Source organism: Gorilla gorilla, chromosome 14, assembly GCF_029281585.2.
Source record: "Gorilla gorilla gorilla isolate KB3781 chromosome 14, NHGRI_mGorGor1-v2.1_pri, whole genome shotgun sequence".
Classification (NCBI taxonomy): Eukaryota; Metazoa; Chordata; class Mammalia; order Primates; family Hominidae; genus Gorilla; species Gorilla gorilla.
Genome location: NC_073238.2, coordinates 40,632,391 through 40,652,671, shown reverse-complemented (window position 1 = coordinate 40,652,671; position 20,281 = coordinate 40,632,391). Strand labels below are relative to the sequence as shown.

The window sequence follows — 20,281 nt, the reverse complement described above, 5'->3', positions numbered from 1 at the left end:
TCCCAAATTCAGAATAACAAAGCTAATAAAACGTATTTTACACCTAAAACATCCTTAAATTTTCTGGAATGGCCAGGAGGTAACATAAAGATTTATTCCTTTACCTTAAAAAAGGAAGGATAATAGAAATGATTAGATTTGGTCAACATTCCTACAATGTTATTTAATTCAAAATTATAAAAATTATTATTGCTAAATTAATTTATTTGGTAAATCACAAGGGAAATTTGGGCTGTATAAATCAATTATATGCAAATAAAATATTAATGAATATATCTTCAATGGTTATGTACTTTAAGTTGAAAAAAGGCAAACTCATGCTCATATACAAAAACTGGTACAATAACTACTTCAAATTGATTTTTGTTTCTAGATTTCAGTATCCTTATTAATGATGGACAATCAAGGTACACTTGATGATAGAAACTAAAGGGCCACGTAGATTTGTCAAATTCCTCACTATTCATAATATGTCTAATCCCCTGCATAATTACTGACTGAATCTGTATTGTATGCCACTAGATGATCCATTCTTTTCCATTCTATTAATTCTAGTTAAGATAATAACTTTCCAGGGCTGCTGAATCTTATCATTGATGGAAACAACTATCAGCTGTATATGGCTGTAGATTAGGTGTCTGGCTATTTTTGAAGCATCATTAGACAGAGACTGCACTTGAACACACTCCAATGACTTTGCCAGATTCTGTTAACAACTAATGCAGCAGTAAAACACCTTGGCTCTGAATTATAGCATCGCAACAGATCCTCAAATTACTAAAGGTCTGTCCCAGCCAGAGACCTCAAACTAAAGATTCTTAAGAATCTTCCAGAAGAAGATGATCTTAGAGACAGATATAGCTTCTACCCAAGACTTCTGGATCAAAAGGAACGAAAGAGACAGCTTCTACTCAGGACCCATGGAACAAAGATCTAGATGGCCAGAACCATAAATTATCATGCTTTAATTTGTATGCTCTTATTTTGTGTCAAAGCAATTGTCTTTCCTTTGGTTTAAATTTCTGAATTGTTAACAGGCACTCGTTAACTCCAACAACGGTACCTATAAGACCTTACCCATAATATTGCTTTGTGCATCCCTAGTCACTGTGTGTATGAGTCTATTGTCAGCCTACAATTTGCTTGTGATTTAACTAAAATATGCAATCAAACCAACGGTTGAGATTGTAGCCACTTTCTTTTGGGTGCAACTCAGCTTACTCTAGTTCCTGGGCAATTACATTTAACTACTAAGCAACTCTTTAAATAGTAAACTAAAAATAGTAAACAGGACAGATACCCCTATGATGTCATACTTAGGAAAGTTTCTGTCAACACCAAAACCACACTTAGGGATCATGGCTCTTGGCTTAGAAGTAGAATACAAACTCTGTTAATAATCTCTCAGCATTTGTCAGTGTTAAATTACTCAAATGTGACCTCCAGAACCTTAAATGTGTACAGCCATTTTTCGTTCAGATGACTCAACAGCTAACCTTAAAACAATAACAAAAGGTATACATAACGAACTGACTTCAGTCCAACAACAGATGAGGTTGTCTTAATAATCTCCTATCTCCTAACAATGGTAAAGATCTGTATTTCACTGAACAATGATCTGAATACCCTGAATCTGGCCAAAAGGAGGGAATGAGAAAGTGAAATGAACCCCACTGATAATCATATTATTATTTCCCTAACAGATAGGTAGCACGGCCAGTACCAAGAGAACCCAGCCCTGCTTCACTCCTCCCAAACGGAATACTGAAGCACCTAATTCCCAAACTGACCTCCCTTCATGACAATATCCAATCCAGATCTGTTCTACTTCCCCTAGTCTTTCCTTAGAATCATTCAGCCCAAGCCAAATCCCTATAAAGAACTTGCTCTTTTCTTACCGAGATACCTCATACTTCATCTGGCGTGAGCTCTCGCTTGCTAGAGCGGGCTAATAAGTTTTGGCTACAGGTGCACTCCTGGTGGCATTTATCATTTATCATGCCCAATAATCTTACACAAGATTACAATGCATCAGAGCAAATTAAACACCACTTTCTTTTAAATGAGGTAAAACCTGAAAGAGCACATTCTAGCTAGTTATGCTACATTTTGTTTAAGGTCCCTTGCCATATTAACACATACTGCTTTTTTGATCATTCTGACAAATGAAATATACTAGGTAACTTTTTAGTTAATGATGTAAGTTTATTCAAAAGATTATTAGAACTATTAATTCTAGATTTGTGGGAATTTCCTGGCAATTTGGGGGAAGTTCCTGTGCTTGGCACTGTTATAATCTCTGAGATATGGCACTGAACAAGACAGATTCAACAGGAATTACTTTGAAGTTTCCTGGCAACTCCAGATGCCAAGCTCCAAGAAGTTGCAAGGCTTCTTGTAAACCTAGCAATGAATACCTCTCTTCTGCATTATCTCATGAAATTCAAGCCAGGTTTATACTTCAAATTCATCTTTACCTTGTTTGGAGAAACAGCAGAGCTTAAAAAAATATTTGTCTTGGAGGCTGAAAGAAACACTTGGTCTTTTCCTGTCTGTTTCAGTTATAAAATTACAGTACATTATCAGAACTAGAATGCGGAGGTTTTCCATTAAATTACTTACCAATCAGTCTTTCCTAAATTATCTTCCCAAAGTCATTTGCCTTAACAACAACTCTATTAAGAAAAAAAAAATTAAACTTATTGGATCTTCAAGAATCATATTTTGACATTGATCATTTATAATCATTCTTTTCTCCTTAACACTCATGCTAGAAGATATGGGCAACCCTAAAAACAGAAGTTAATGTACATGAATACTTTTGCACGCAAATGGTTAGTATTTCCTGCTATTTCATAGATCTGCCTAATTTATTTCTACTTGGCCTGAAACATATTTTTCTTAAAAGTACTATTACATTCAGGCATGTGAATGCACCTGAACATTTCTGAAGTGTTCATGTTATACTCCAAGTGTTACTATAAATAAGTACTCAAGAGTGATGTGCTAATAAGACATCCTAAAAATGTCTTTGTCTCCTTAATCGACTTTCTAACATTTCTATCTTTTTAGTAGTATAGCCACCAAATCAAAGTTACTTTCTACCCCGTCAACAATACTAACTGTAAATATTTTATGAATGCTAGTTGTTGAAAAAATAAGATGAGATCTAAAATCATTACAACTCTGCCTCTCACATGGAGTCTTTATTGCACCATTAGCAACACAATGTTTGAGGTTATAAACAAATGCCTGAGTTTATAAACAAAAATATCTGACCACAAACTTTTCTATTTAAAGAAATTAATATACCTTCTCACTCTTGCACTCTGTATCAATTATTTCCAGGATCCTTTAACACTAATATTTAACATTACTTAATGGTTCTCATTTAAATTGGTAGGGATATGGAGGAATGGTTACTATTCCACAGGCCTTGCTACTAAGAGTACAAACTGGTACAAACATGATAGGGACCAGTCTGGCATAGTGATTAAGTACAGCATGTGTATTTCCTATGACAGCCAATGCCTCTGCTGATTATACACCACAGGAAAGGTTTCACATAGCTGCAAAAAGTACCATCTTTGCAGAGGCAAACACTGGAAATAGATAACCTGTGGTATACGCACTTAAAGACACATTTAAAGAGAATACATGGTCAAAAGTCACAAACTGAACATGCACATACGTGAGTAGAAAAATTTTATTTAAAGGAATGGGATTTACACTACAGAATTCCTTATATAAAAATTTAAAACCACACTCAAAACTATATTTTCATGGACACAAGCATGGAAATAAAGATATCTGGGTTGGAAAGTGGACTGGAAGAACATACACTGAACAAATGAGAATGAGGGCCTAATATAATGGGAGAAGAGGACACAGTGCTCTGGACTGAACTGTCTCCCCCCAAATTTCATATGATGAAGCACTAACCCACAATGTGATGGTATTTGGATATGGGCCTTGGTGAGGTAATTAGGTTTCGATGAGTTCATGAAGGTGGGGTCTTCAAGATGAGATTAGTGCCATTATAAGAAGAGAAACCAGAGAGCTTGCTTGTTCTCCCTCTCTCTCCCTCTCTCTCCCTCTCTCTCTCTCTCTCCAACATGTGAGGACACAGTGAGAAGACAGCCAGGAAGAATGGAAGCCAGGAAGATAGCCCTCACCAGGAATCTTGATCTTGGATTTTACAACTTCCAGAACTGGGAGAAGTTAAATGTGTGCTGTTTAAGCCACCCACTCTATGTGGATGTAGCCCAAACAGACTAAGACAGAGATGAAGGAATGAAAAATGAAGAACAAAGTAGGACCTTGTACAGACTGACAATGACAATATGCCATGCATCGAGCAGTATTTTCAACTCAATTCTATGTACCTTTTGCCCAAAAAACAAACAAGAATCAACCATCCAGTTAAATGGAACTACCGCTATCTAAATACAAAATTAGGGATTCCTAAAATTCTGTAGAAAAAAAATTATCGTGAGAGGAGAGCCAAATTTGGCAAATGCCAAAGATATATAAAATCGACAAAATTTCAGTTGAATTACATAGATATTTGACAGTGTTAAACACAATAAAATTAACAAGACCTGATCAGACTTTCAGAAAAATCATGCAACAAGCAGTACACATTGGAAGGGATCAAGATTGGAGGGAAGAAGACTACTAAAGAAGTGACTGTCAATAACTCGAGTCAGATAAGTACCAAAACTATAAATTTTGCTATTTTCAATATACAATTTAGCACGAGTGTAAACAGGAAGTGATAAACTCACCTTGGCTGCCTAATAGTAGTCCCAGATACAGGTAGAGTGTTTCTCGTGAATTAAAAACTGGCAAGAAGAAACCTGCCCCTTTTTCCCTGTCTCCTCCCACTCACCACCCCACCCCCAATTACACATAAGATAGAAGTGGATTAAGGTCTCACTGTAATTAGGTAAATATGTAACACCCTACCAAAAGTGAAATAACCACACAGAGTGAGAAAAGATCAGTATATGTCACAGTGGATGGGGGTGAATGAATGGGAGCATCAGCAGACAGCGAATCTCACAAGGCAGGGTCATTTAGGGTCAAACTTCAGTCTTGTAGCAATGTTAATATTAACCTTTTCTATTTGAGAATTTCATACCATTCTTTAAAAAAATTACTCTAATAAATTTATAAGCCCTAAGTTCTCCTAATTCTTGAACCAAATTCAGTGTTATTTGAGGGGAGGAAACCATGTCATTTCCCAACAGTTGGAAAAACACCATTGCCTCTAACTTTCCTGAACACCAAAAGGCCCATTTCTCTGCAAGCAAATATTCAATCAGTGGGACTTCCTGGCAGGAAGACCAGGAATAGGATTTCTATATGATGATGATAACATTTATCCCGAATTTTCTGTATGTCAAGATACTAGGCATTTAAGATACATGTCGAAGTCAGCACCACATGTGCTCTGCAATTATTTATATAAAATATCTATTTTACATGTCTCTAAGTATGTATAATAGGGTATTCATATATGGTCTTTCTATACATATATGTATGCACACGTAAATATATAAAAATAAATAGCATAAATATGAACATATATAATATATACATTTACATATCTGCATATAGACAGATATAAAGCTAAAGATATACATGTATATATAGAAGAAAAAGAGAAAAGAGGAAGATGAGATAATTTCTTCTTATACTTAGCTCACTGACTGCCCACAGTACTGTTCTTAACTTATAAGGCCATTAGAACAATTTTACAGGAGTTTCATAAAGAAAAAATATCATAGTTATATAGTTTACATAGCTTATTACACACATTGTCACTTTTTTTCCATTTTTTAATTGTGGTAAAATATGATTAACATAAAATTTACCTTCTTAACCATTTTTAAGTGTACAGTTCAAAGGTATTAAATACCTTTATAATGTGTACAACCATCACCACCATCCATCTCCAGAACACTTTTCACCTTGTGTAAAGAAACCATAACCACTACACACTAACTCCCCCTTCCCCATGCCCCTAGCTCCTAGCAACTATCATTCCACTTTCTGTCTCTATGATCTTAATTACTCTAAGTACTTCATGTAAGTGGAAATATACAGTATTTTTCTTTTTGTGACTGGCTTATTTCACTTAAGCAAAATGTCCTGATTCATCCAGGTTGTATCGTATGTCAGAATTTCCTGCCTTTTTAAGGCTTACTAATGTTCCTTACACATTTGCTCATCTATTCATCCTTCAGTGGGCACTTAGGATGCTTCCATGTTTTAGCTATTGTGAATAATACTACTATTATCATGCAGTATTTATATATTTGCATGATATATGCAAACAGGGATTTATATCCCTCTTTGAAGGCCTCCTTTGAATTCTTTTGGGTATATACCCAGAAGTGGAATTGCTGAATAATACAGTAATTGTATTTTTAAGACACTGCTATGCTGTTTTCCACAGTGGCTATATTATTTAACATCGCCACCAACAGTGCACAAGAGTTCCAATTTCTCCACATTCTTGCCAACAACTGTCATTTTGTTTTTGTTTTTTATAGTAGCCATTCTAATGAGTGTGAGGTGTACCTCACTGTAGTTTTGATTGGTATTTTCCTAATAGTTAGTGGTGTTGAGTACCTTTGTATGTACTTCTTAGCCATTTGTATATCTTCTTTGGAGGAATGTTTATTCAAGTCCTTTGCCAATTTTTGAATCAAGTTGTTTTTTAGTTGTTGAGTTCCAGGAGCTCTCTATTTATTCTGGTTATTAATCCCTTATCAGATATGTAATTTGGAAATATTTTCTCCCATTCTGTTAGTTGCCTTTTTACTGTGTTGATAGTGTCTTTTGATCCAAGAAAACTTAAAATTTTCATGAAGTTCAATTTGTCTATGTTTTTCTTTTATTGCCTGTGCCATATCCAAGAAATCAAAACTTTTGCCCTATGTTATCTTCTAAGAGTTTCACTGTTTTTTTGTTTGTTTGTTTTTTTAATTTTTAAGAGATGGGGTCTTGCTTTGTTGCCCAGGCTAGAAGGCAATGGCACAATCATAGCTCACTGCTGCACTGAATTCCTGTGCTCAAGCGATCCTCCCGACCCAGCCTCCTGAGTAGCTGGAACTACAGGTGTGTACTACCACACACAGCCTTTTTTTTTTTTTTTTTTTTTAATTTTTTTGTAGAGACAAGGTCTCGCCATTTTGTCCAGGCTGGTCTCAAACACCTGGGCTCAAGTGATCTTCCCTCCTCAGCCTCCCAAAGTGCTGGGATTACAAGCATGAGCCACTACATCTAGCTAGAGTTTTATTGTCTTAGGTTTCACATCTACATCTTTAATCCATTTTAAGGTAATTTTTGTATATGGTGTTAGGCAGGGTCCAACTTCATTCTTTTGAATGTGGATACACAGTTTTATCAGTACCATTTGTTGAAAGGGCTGTCCTTTCCCCATTAAATGGCCTTAGCATCCTTATAAAAAAATCATTTGACCATATATGCAAGAGTTCATTTCTAGGCTCTCTATTCTACTCCATTGGTCTACATTTCTGACTTTATGCCAGTACCGTATTATTTTGATTACTGTAGCTTTGTAATAAATTTTGAAATTGGGAAGTGTGAGTCCTACAGTTTTGTTCTCCTTTATCAAGACTGTTGTGAATATGTGGAGTCCCCAGACATTCTATATTAATTTCAGGATGGGTTTTTTCTTTTCATGCAAAAAAAAAAAGCCATTTGGATTTTGATAGTTGTTGCACTAAATCTGTAATCAATTTGGGTCCTGTTGACATTTTAACCAAATTAAATCTTCCAATTCATGAACACAGGATATGTTTCCATCGATTTATGTCTTCAGTTTCTTTCAGCAATGTGTTACAGCTTTCACTGAACAAGACTTTTACCTCTTGGTTAATTCCTAAGTATTTTATTCTTTTTTTTTTTTTTTAAGTGGAGTTTCACTTTTGTTGCCCAGGGTGGAGTGCAATGGCACGATCTTGGCTCACTGCAACCTCCGCCTCCCGAGTTCAAGCAATTCTCCTGCCTCAGCCTCCTGAGTAGCTGGAATTACAGGCACCCACCACCACGCCCAGCTGATTTTTTGTATTTTTAGTAGAGACAGGGTTTCACTATGTTGGCCAAGCTGGTCTTGAATTCCAGATCTCAGGTGATCCACCCACCTCGGCCTTCCAAAGTGCTGGGATTACAGGCATAAGCCACCACACCCAGCCTGTTTTATTCTTTTTGATGCTATTATAAATAGAATTTCTTCATAATCTTTTCACACTGTTTTCTATTAGTGTACGGAAATGCAACTGATTTTTGTATACTCACTTTTATCCTGCTACTTTGCTCAATTCGTTTATTACTTGTTTGTGTGTGTGTAATCTTTAAGGTTTTCTATATATAAGATTATATAATCTGCCTTTTAAATATTTTACTTGCTTAATTGCTCCGACTAGACCTTCCAGTACTATAATGCACAGAAGTGGTAAAAGCTGGCATCCTTGCCTTGTTCCTGGTACTAGAGGAAAAGTGCTCAGTCTTTCACCATTGAGTATAATGTTCACTGTGAGTTTTTCAGGTATAGCTCATATCATGTTGAGGTAGTTTCCTTTCATTTATAATTTGTTTCCATTTTTGTTTTTATGATGAAAGGGTGATCAATTTTGTCAGGATTTTTTCTGCGTCAATTGAGATGAACATGTCTTTTTCTCTTCATTCTGTTAATGTGGTACATTACAACAATTTATTTTCACATGCTGAACCACGCTTGCATTTCAGGAATAAAAGGTAATAATAAACATGGTAAATAAATAAAATAACTTGGTCATAGAATATAATCCCGTTAACATGCTGTTGAATTTGGGGTGCTAGTATTTTCTGGATAATTTTTGCACAATGATCACAAGAGATATTGGTCTGTAGTTTTTCTTATAGTGTTTGTCTGGCTTTGGTACCAGGGTAACGCTGGCCTCATACAGAATGAGTTAGGAAGTGTTTCCTCCACTTCAATTTTTTTGAAAAGTTTTAGAGAGAGTGGTATCAGTTCTTAAATTGTTTGGTAGAATTAACCAGCAAAGCCATCAGGTCCTGGTCTTTTTTTTTTAAATCAAGAGCTTTTTGATTACTGATTCAATCTCCTTAGATGTATGTCTAGTCAGATTTTCTATTTCTTCATGATTTAATCTTTGTAGGTTTTGTTTGTAGGAATTGGTCCAGTTCATCTAGGTTATCTGATTTATTGGCATACAATTATGTTCATAGTACTCTTATAAATAAAAGTACTACTTTTTGTTTCTGTAGAATCAGTAGTAATATCCCTACTTTCTTTTCTAATTTTATCAACTTAAGTCTGCTCTTTTTTTTTCTTAGTCCACCTAGCTAAAGGTTTGCCAACTTTGTTGATCTTTTCAAAGAACCAAACTCTTGCGTTTATTATTTTCGCTATATATTTTATTCTCTATTTTGTGTATCTCTGCCCCCTACTCTTTTATTTCCTTCCTTTTGCCAGCTTTGGGTTTAGTTTGTTCTTCTTTTTCTAGCTCCTTAGGTTGCTGGTTTAAGATCTTTCTTGTTTTTTAAGGTAGGCATTTATAGCTATAAACTTCCCCCTTACTACTGCTTTTGCTGTGTCCCATAAGTTTTGGTATGTTATGTTTTCATTTTCATTTGTCTCTAGGTATTTTCTAATTTATCTTGTAATTTCTTCTTTGAGCCAATAGAAGTTTAAAGAGTGTGCTGTTTAATTTCCACAATTTTGTGAATTGTCCAGTTTTACTTCTGTCTCTCATTTCTAACTTTACCCCATTGTGGCTGGAGAATACACTTTGTATGATATCTATCTTTAAAAATCTATTGAGACTCAATCTGTGGTCTAACATATTGCCTATCCTGGAAAATGTCCCATGTGTACTTGAGAAGAATGTGTACACTTTTGTTGGGTAGAATATTCTTAAATATATCTGTTAGATCTAGTTAGTTTATTAAGTCCTCTGTTTCCTTACTTATCTTCTATCCATCATTGAGAGGTGGTATAAGTCTCCAACTTCATTATCACAGAACTGTCTATCTCTCCCTATCAGTTTTTTCCTTTCATGCATTTTGATGGTCTGTCATTAGGTACATAAATGCTTATCATTGTTTTATCTTCTTGCTGTTGTGAATTCTGTACTAATATATAATCTCCTTCTTTGTCTCTTGATTTAATTTGGGAAGATTTCAGGCATCAGTTCTTCAAATATGCTCTCTCTCCGCTTCTTCTCTGGAACTCCCACAATGCGTATGTTGGTCCTCTTGATGGAGTCACACAGGTCGCTTAAACCTTGTTCACTTTTCTTCAACCCTTTCTCTTTCTGTTCCTCATACTTGATACCATTTCCATTGTCCTTTAGGTTTTTAGGTTTTCTATCTCTTAATTGACATTTCCATTTTGTTTCTAGATCTTTTTTGTTGTTTTTGGTTTGTTTTTACTTTCTCCACATCTTCCTTTAATTTTTTAAGCATGTTTAAGATAGCTGTTGTTTAAAAGTCTTTATCTAGTTGACCTGCCATCAGGTCTTTTTCAAGGAATATGTGTTAATTTATTTTTTGAATGGGCCACATTTTCCTGTTTCTTTGTATGTCTTGTGATTTTTGTTGAAAACTGGACATTTGGATCTAATAATGTAGTAACTCTAGAAATCAGATTATTCTTCTTCCCTGGTGTTTGCTACTTTTTGTTATTGCGTGTCTGTGTGTAGGTTTTTGCTAGAGACTGTCTTTGTACCAAGGATGAGCCTGAGGTGTAAACTTAGTCTTCTCAGGTTTTTTCTGAGCCTTTACCTTTCCCTGGGCATGAGCAGTCACTTTCTAATACTTCCCATATATGCAGTTGTTTTTGAATATCCTAGACTTGAATGCCCTTTTCTAAAAAAGGATAGAGGTGGCAGCTTTTAAAATCTGCCAGAAGTGACTCTAGATGGAGGGAAAGGGGTTTGCAACAATGGGAGGAGGAAAAATGATAACTACCCATCTCCTTGCCTATATCTCTCTTTTTACTGTTGTTGTTGCTGTGACAGGGTCTCACTCTGTCACTCAGACTGGAGTGCAGTGGTGCAATCACGGCTCACTGCAGCCTTGACCTCCTGGGCTCAGGTGATCCTCCCACCTCAGTCTCCCAAGTAGCTGGGACTACAGGTATGTGCAACCATGCCCAGCTAAGTTTCTACATTTTCTGTAGAGACAGGCTTTTGCCATGTTGCCCAGGCTGGTCTAGAACTCCTGGACTCAACTGACTCTCTAGCCCTGGCCTCCCAAAGTGCTGGGATTGCAGGCATGAGCCAACGTGCCTGGCTGCCTATAGCTCTTTGATCAGAAGTAACAATCAGTGATCAGAGCACAGATTCCCAATATCTGGAGGAACTAATGTGCTAAGAGTGAAATTGACTGAAACTAACTGCAACTTACTTCCAAATCTTCCCCTGGAACTTACAAGCCTTCAACAGACTCCAGGGTTCCAAAATATATGTTACACAGGACAACTGTGCAACTGGTTTCATAGAAAGAGACAAGTTCCTGGTGCTTCCTACTCTGCCATCTTCCCAGAATCCTGATTGTCCTTTAAATGGCAATTTTTTAGTGATAATGACCTCACAACAATGTATTATTACTCCCATTTTATATGAGAAAACAGAGACTTAAAGAATTCAAAGTAACATGGCTAGAAAGCAAACCTCAACTTCAAACCCAGGCAGTCAGATTCCAGAAAACATCCTCAACCACAATGCTAAATTGGTTCCACAGAGAGGAAAGAAATGTGACTATCAACTCTTTTACAAATTGCTATCATTTACAATTGTCTTAGGTAGCTTCATTATAGCCATAAATGGATAAAGTAATGAAGGAACATCCCCTCCCCTAGCTACATGAGCTAATAGACTATTTTTGCTTATCACTAATACATGTGTATACACACACACACAACACACTCACACACACACTGATTGATCCTCCTCCCTGCTCTTGTCAGTGCTCATCTAACTGATCTGGCAATGAACAGAGACATAAGCTGTCAGAAGCCTTTCACTTAAAGCTGTTGTTATATATTCTATGAACAACACAAAGGATGACAGACCTTACAAAAGACTACCTAAAGTTTCAAGTTTTATTTGTATCATTCACATATCTATGATCTTTATATAAAACTAAAAAATAAGAGGTGAAAAATTTGAATTGTGTATAGAAACTATGATTTAACAAATTATACACTTTGAGTGCTTTTAAGTCAAAACAAAAAGCACAACAGACTATAGAAAAGCAGAGAAATATCAGTGATTATCAGAATTAGACTAATCCCAGAATGTAAAGGTAGTGGGAAAAATTAATTTCCAACTAGCTCATAAAAACAGGGATAAATCAATTTAGATTCTCTACTGAAAAAAAAAGACATTAATATCTCCTACATGTTTGATGAGCTTTGTTAGCAATATTAAATTGATTTTTTTATACCTTTAAAGAACTAAATACTTCTAAATGACAAATATTGTATAAAAGACCATACAGAAATAATCTGTATCACGTATTACTAATACAATATTTGTAATTAAGCACCTATAAAATTTGTCCTGTATAAACATCTGGAGAAAAGATCAATTGCCAGAAGACAGTTATCCGAATATAATGAGTATACTTTTAAGACTACAAAGCAGGTAAAGCATGGACTACTACAATGCCAAATTTTCCCATATTACACGCCTCTGGACTTGCAAGTCTAGCATGGTGACTCCATGGATAACTTTTGTCTTCATTTCTATTATTACAATCTCAAGATGAAAACATACATATACACCTAATTCTAAGAATGAAAACACCTGCATGAATGTCAACTCTGCAATTACATATCTGTTTGAATTTAAGTGATTTAGATATGAAACAGACCTATAAAGAACTACAAACATCAAAACTATTTCATCGCAGTAACCTAATTTTCCAAAATGTATTAGCCATAGCTACAGTTAACTTGTATTTTAATGTTTGATTTCTTTCTTTAAATTGAGCTAAAAGCAAAGAATTTAGATTGATGATGTTAACAGAAACTTAGAAATGTTCTTAGTAACTTATTTCTCAGAAGAGACCTATTCTGAAAGTTATATGTAGGACAATTTAGACAAAATTATTTCGTAAGACTTATCACCAAAATAAAATCTCGGAAAAGAAAAAAAATTAAAGTCAAAAATATCTTGTGAATAAGAGGTTAAAATGACGGCCATCCATGGCATGATAGAAAATTAACACCTGCAACAGCTCTCAGAGATCTTTTCCTCAGCCTTAAAACTCTGGATTAGCAAAGCGGTTGGAGTGAAAGTAACAGAAGAGTCCAGAGGGATCTGCTTCCATGCTTAGAAATTCTAAACCTTTGTCCTATCCCCTCAATCCAGTCACCTGGTTGTTAGACCCTCAAAACTTGCCGAACTCTGTGGTTCACCATTTACCCAACCTGGACATCATTTTCTTTTTCTCCTTTATTCCACCTATCTATTCAGTTCTATGAAATCCCTGTTCTCCGACCTGTTGTCACCTCTTGTCCACACCACCTCCTTTCTGAGTTAAAGGAGTAGATATTTAACAGGCCTCCTTATCCCCAATTCCACCTTACTTCAATTCACTCACAACAATTACATCAAGTCACTCGCCTCAAATCAACTGCTTCATGACATCACTCAATCTCTCTGAAGTTCATTTACTCATCTGAAAAGTGATACTATTAACATACACTTTGGAGATTAAATATGGTAACACATGTAAATCTCCCAAGCATAGCTTGCTACATACCAAATTCCCTGAAATGTGTAAAGGAGAATGGATTTTAGTCCCGTATCCCAATTAAACTACTAGACACTATTTACTGTCCCACCTGCACCTCAAACTTATGTCTAAAACCCAAACACGTCTTCCCTACTTCTCTATTTATGTTAATGATAGCCCCTATTTCACATTCAACTCGACATGAAAGTTAAGAAACTTTTTATCCATTTCTTAAGAATTGGTCTGAGTCAAAAAATTATCAATTCTTCATCTCTTTTCCATCTCGTTTTTGCCACCCTTCTTGAGATTATCACATGTAGTAGGCCTCTTTTTCATTCTTAGTACTTAGCACATAGTACTAAGTACATATACACATCTATAATGTGCTAAGTACTATGACTAGTGATGTAGATATCAAGAAAAAACTCTACCAAGCCCTTGCCTTTAAGGCAGTCACAATCTAAGTGAAGAGAATGAAATAAAAATAATAGAAGGTACAAACATGTTCCAGGTGAAACAATAACCAATCTGACCTGGGAGTTAACTGGATGGAAGGTGAAAATAATGTGTCAAAAACAGCCAAGTAATTGATTTCAGGAGAAAATGAGCTTGATATAACAGCATTTACATAGAAATATCCAGTGAAGAAGTAGAAATGACGACTAGAGACCAAGATGCAAATTGCAGACACAGGAATCCACTGTACATGAGTGACATCTGAAGCTATTAAACAAGGGAAATTCCTAATGAAATTTATTAAATGTACACAGTGCTGAGTATCAATACAGTACTATGCTCACATTCCGGAAACATAAAGAATCAAAACGAGATGGGCACAGAAGCAAGAGGGCACACAAGGAGGAGCAGACCTTAGAAAGGAGACACCCCTCTGTGCCCGGAATTGGTTCCTTCTGGTGGGTTCTTGGTCTCACTGACTTCAAGAATGAAGCTGCGGACCCTCGAGGTGAGTGTTGCAGTTCTTAAAGATGGTGTGTCTGGAGTTTGTTCCTTCAGATGTTCAGATGTGTCTGGAGTTTCTTCCTTCCGGAGGGTTCGTGGTCTTGCTGACTTCAGGAGTGAAGCCGCAGACCTTCGCAGTGAGTGTTACAGCTCTTAAAGTTGGTGCATCCGGAGTTGTTTGTTCCTCCTGGTGGGTTCATGGTCTTGCTGACTTCAGGAATGAAGCCGCAGACCCTCACCGTGAGTGTTACAGCTCATAAAGGTAGTACAGACCCAAAGAGTGAGCAGCAGCAAGATTTATCGTGAAGAACAAAAGAACAAAGCTTCCACACTGTGGAAGGGGACTCAAGTGGGTTGCCACTGCTGGCTGGAGTGGCCAGCTTTTATTAACTTATTTGTCCCCACCCACATCCTGCTGATTGGTCCATTTTACAGGGTGCTGATTGGTGCGTTTACAATCCTTTAGCTAGACACGGAGCACTGATTGGTGCATTTTCACAGAGTGCTGATTGGTGCATTTACAATCCCGTAGCTAGAAACAAGAGTGCTGACTGGTGCATTTACAATCCCGTAGCTAGACACAAGAGTGCTGACTGGTGCATTTACAATCCTTTAGCTAGACAGAAAAGTTCTCCAAGTCCCCACTTGACCCAGGAAGTCCAGCTGGCTTCACCTCTCACCTTCACAAGGCAGTGACAAGTATTTGTTGTTACAGAGCTTAGCATCAGATGCTACTGGTTTACCACCCAATGTCTATTCTTCCTGATTCTTTATAGAATGCTGATTTTGTCCAGGTTTATCTACTTTTACCTAATGTAACTATGTGCCACAAAAGACAATGGGTCAGACTGATCCAAAGATAATCTTACTTCTTTTGCCTGTGATTGGTTCAGAAATAGGCTATGAATCAATTCTGGCCAATGATAATGAGATAAAGACTACTGGGGAAGCTTTTATTACCATAAAAGAGAATGAGAGGGAGAGCAGGAGGGGGAGGAAGAGAGGGAGATGAAGCGGGAGGCTTACTTCCTCAGGAATCACATGGCCCCGCTGCCTGTGGTAACTATTTTGTATCCATGAGAAAGACTTGTTCTCTGGATTAAGTTGATGCTAAGGATAACAAATACGGAGAGGAAAATAATCTGGAATCTTAGTGACATCAATGAGGTACTGTGGCTAGAGTAATGTAACTAGAAGTTGCCTGAAATCATGACTTAATGGTTTTGTGAGATATTAGAATCTCCTTACGGTTTAAATCACTCTGAGTCAGAATTTCCTATTATTTGCAGCAAACTCATCCTAACAGACAAACAAGAACTTAATAAATATTTTTTATTTATTTGGGGAAGAGAAGGAAGAAAGAAAAGAGAAAGAAGTAGGGGAAGAGTAAGTGGAGAAGAACAAAAATATACGGTAAAGGAAAGAAAATGTGAGATCTTTTACAAGGTATGTTACAAAGAATTAAGGTGAAAGAAGGCAGGATGAGAAAAATCACTGCTAGGTGGCCCCATTTTTTTTTTCAGTAAAATATCAAGTGAGTCCATTTATTCAAACATTTTTAATGCACAGCTACCATTTTCAAGATTTTGTTATAGATGTTAAAAATCCACAGTCTATAAGACACCAGCTTCCTAAGGCAGAAAAAAAAAAAGAGATTGGTGCTTGCTTAAGTGGAACTGAAAATCAAGCTGAAGCATAGTGAACAGGAAAAAATGATGAGAAGTGATGCTGTGGGTGGGTAGGGAGGAGGGCAAAGCACAAGTCACCCAGGATTTACGGGCATGTCAAAGATTTTTGAGTAATCATAAAATGCAATGCAAAGCCAATGGAGAGATTTGAACAAAGTAACTTTGAGAAGACCACAACCAGCTGCTATGTGAAGAAAAAATTGAAACTGAGGGAAATACAATGTAGAGCAGAGGTCCACAACCCCCAGGGCCTCAGACCAATAAGGGTCCATGGCCTGTTAGGAACCGGGCTGCACAGCACGAGGTGAGCAGCAGGCAAGAGAGGCTTCATCTGTATTTACAGTCACTCCCTATAGCTCACATTACCACCTAAGCTCTGCCTCCTGTCATATCAGCAGCGACATTAGATTCTCATAGGAGAACGGACCCTATTGTGAACTGTATGCGAGGGATCTAGGTTGCACACTCCTTATGAAACTCTAATGCCTAATGATCTGTCAACATCCCCCATCACTCCCAGATGGAACCATCTAGTTGCAGGAAAACAAGCTCAGGGCTAAGTCCACAATAAATGTAATGCACTTGAATCATCCAAAACCACCCCTCGCCCCCATTGGTCCATGGAAAAATTGTTTTCCACAAAACCAGTCCCTGGTGCCAAAATGGTTGGGGACCACAGACACAGAGGGAACAAGTTAAAAACTTAACGGCTCACAAACACTGTACAATTTCATTCACATGAGGTACTTGGTACTTAGAGTAGTCAAATGCACACACAGAGAGCAGATGGTGGTGGCCAGAGGCCAAGGAGAGAAGAGAAAGGTGAGTTAGGAGTTACTGGGTAGATAGTTTCAGTTTTGCAGGATGAAGAAAGCTGGAGATAGATGGTGGTGATAGTTGCACAATGATGTTAATGTACTTAATACCTCTAAGCTATATATTAAAAAAGATGGTAAGGCTGGGCACAGTGGCTCATGCCTGTAATTCTAGCACTTTCGGAGGCCGAGGCAGGTGGATCACCTGAGGTCAGAAGTTCGAGACCAGCCTGGCCAACATGGTGAAACCCCATCTCTACTAAAAATACAAAAAATTAGCCAGACATGGTGGCGTGTGCCTGTAATCCCAGTTACCTGGGAGGCTGAGGGTACAGTGAGCCAAGATCACACCACTGCACTCCAGCCTGGGAGACAGAGCGAGACTCTGTCTCAAAAATCAATAAATAAAATAAAAAATAAAAAGATGGTAAGATGGTAAATTTTACATTATGGTCTTGAACACAGAACAGATATCTGGGCTGGGATGTAAATGTGACAGTACTCAGCACATTAAGGGTATCTCGAGCCTAGAATTGGGGGAAAACACCTAGGGAGAGAATGTAGGGAAAGAAAAAGAGGGTCTGGAATCCAGGCATATTGTGATCCAGCTATGAGGAACTTTGGGGTAGAAAAGGAATTCTCATAGAAGAATGAGAAGAAAAAGCCATACATATGAAATGGAAATCACTAAAGTATAATAATTAAAAAGCTAAAAGAAGAAAATATTTCAGGAGAAAATTGGTAAAATATAAAATGATGGCCAGGTGTGGTGGCTCATGCCTGTAATCCCAGCACTTTGGGAGGCCGAGGCAGGTGGATCACAAGGTCAGGAGATCGAGACCATCCTAGCTAACACGGTGAAACCCCGTCTCTACTAAAAACATAAAAAATTAGCTGGGCATGGTGGCAGGCGCCTGTAGTCCCAGCTACTCGGGAGGCTGAGGCAGGAGAATGGCGTGAACCTGGGAGGCGGAGCTTGCAGTGAGCTGAGATCGCGCCACCGCACTCCAGCCTGGGTGAAAGAGCAAGACTCCGTCTCAAAAAAAAAAAAAAATCTATATATATACATATATAGATATAATGATGATGATAATGACAGGAGGTGTTTACTAAATACTATGTTCCTAGCACTGTCGTAAGTACAGGAAAATGCTGATTCATTTATTTCTCATAACAATCCTATAAGAAAGCTTCTTTATTTGTCCCCACTTTATAGTTGAACAAGTTAAGTTCCAGAGAAGGTAAGTAACTTGTTCAAAGTCACACAGCTAGCAAACCAGGCAGCTTCCAGAACCTGAATTTGTAGCCATTATGTGATACTGTCTCTATAAGTGTTCAATGGGTTTTTGGTGACATTAGCAAGTACAGTTAAGTGGAATGAGGGAGGCAGAAGCCAAATTGGAGTGGGCTGAAGAGGAAATGGAAAGTGAGGAACTAGAAGCAGTATGAACAAACAACTCTTCTAAAAGATACGCCTGTAAGAAAAGGTGAAAGGGTGGTGACTTGAAGAAGATTCAGTGCCCAGAAAAACTTCAGTTGTTAAACTTGTTACTAGAGGTAGAATAGCAAACTCAAATATCTACCAAGATCAGGAAGGTAATTTATGTAATACTAACAGGGACCAAAACTTATGTACATTTATAATATGCCAGTTACTTTTGAAGGCATATCTTATCTATTAACATATGTAATGCTGGTAACAGCCAAGTGGCCCATTTTGCAGATGAGAAAACTGATGTAAAGAGGGGTCTGGTATTTGGCCAAGGTCACAGAGCTAGCTGGGATTTAAACCTGTCCCGAGTTCCCTCTATTAGAGAAACGGTCAAAGATGCACATGTGGTAAGAGGACTTTGGTGTCTACCTATACCTCCAACTATGGTTGGTACTGTCCAACACAGCATTCTGAGAGATGGAAATGTCCTATGTCTGCTCTGTCCAATACAGTAGTCACCAGCCTCATGGCAGTATGGAGCACCGGATATAAGGCTCGTGTGACTGAGGGACTGAACTTTACATCTTATTTCATTTTATTTAAACAGACACATGTAGTTAGTGGCTATTGCACTGCACAGCACAATTCTAGAAAATTGTTTACCAATGTACCAACTGTTTAAGGATAAGCCAGAAATAAAGATTTTAATGGGAAATCTAATTTTAAAATACTGGTTTCTTTAAAAACAACAACTGTATATCTGCTTATCAAACAATCCAAACATCCATCAAAAGGAAAATAAGCTTACAAGTTACAATGGAATTGATAGCAATAAAATGAGTAAGGTACAGCTACATGTATCAACATATACTTAACAAAAAACAATGCTGTTAGTTAGCAAGTGCTAACACTTTTTTTTAAGTTGCAGAATAAGCATTATTAGGTACCATTCTTATGAAGTTTAAACATGCACAGCAATGCATGTCTTTTAGGGATACATACATCTACACATGGTATAGAAGTATAAAGGCATTCATACAAAATATAACACAAGCATGTTGGTTGTTTCTAGGGTGAGAGATCTACACTGATCAGGGAAGGTATATTAGTTTTCTACTGCTGCTATAACAAATGACCACAAACTTGTCTTAAAGAAACACAGATTTATATTCTTACGGATTTATGGGTAGTAAGTGCAGCACAGGTCTCACTGAGCTAAAATCATGGTACCAGCAAGACTGCATTCTTCTCTGGAGTCCCTAGGGGATAATCAATTATCCTGCCTTTTCCAACTCTAAGGGTGGCCACCACACTTCTTTTGCTCATGAACCTCTTCCTCCATCTTCAAAGCAAGAAACAGTGGGTCAAGTTCTCACATAATATCACACTGACCTTGCTTCTGTTGTCATACCTCCTTCTCTGACTTTTCTATCTCCCTCTTCTACTTTTAGGCACCCTGGTGATTATGTAGAGCCAACCTACATAATCCAGAATAATCTTCCTCTTCTGAAATCAGCTGATTAGAAACCATAATTCCATCTGGAACTTTAATATCCCCTTGCCACATTCAAAAACTTCAGGGATTAGAATATGGTTTGGGGTGG

General features: G+C 37.3%; 1 protein-coding gene across 6 annotated transcripts in view; it reads right to left on the bottom strand.

Annotated features, from left to right (window-relative positions):
* CDK8 (cyclin dependent kinase 8) overlaps window positions 1-20,281 on the bottom strand; it is a 151,437-nt gene that overhangs the window by 77,817 nt on the left and 53,339 nt on the right. The window contains exon 1 of one of the 6 annotated variants that reach the window (XM_055359717.2): window positions 2,623-2,656. The exons of the other annotated variants lie outside the window; for them this stretch is intronic. The gene's annotated coding sequence lies outside the window, so the exon portion shown is untranslated. Of the gene's footprint in view, window positions 1-2,622; window positions 2,657-20,281 lie in introns of those variants that run through there. 6 annotated transcript variants of the gene reach the window in all.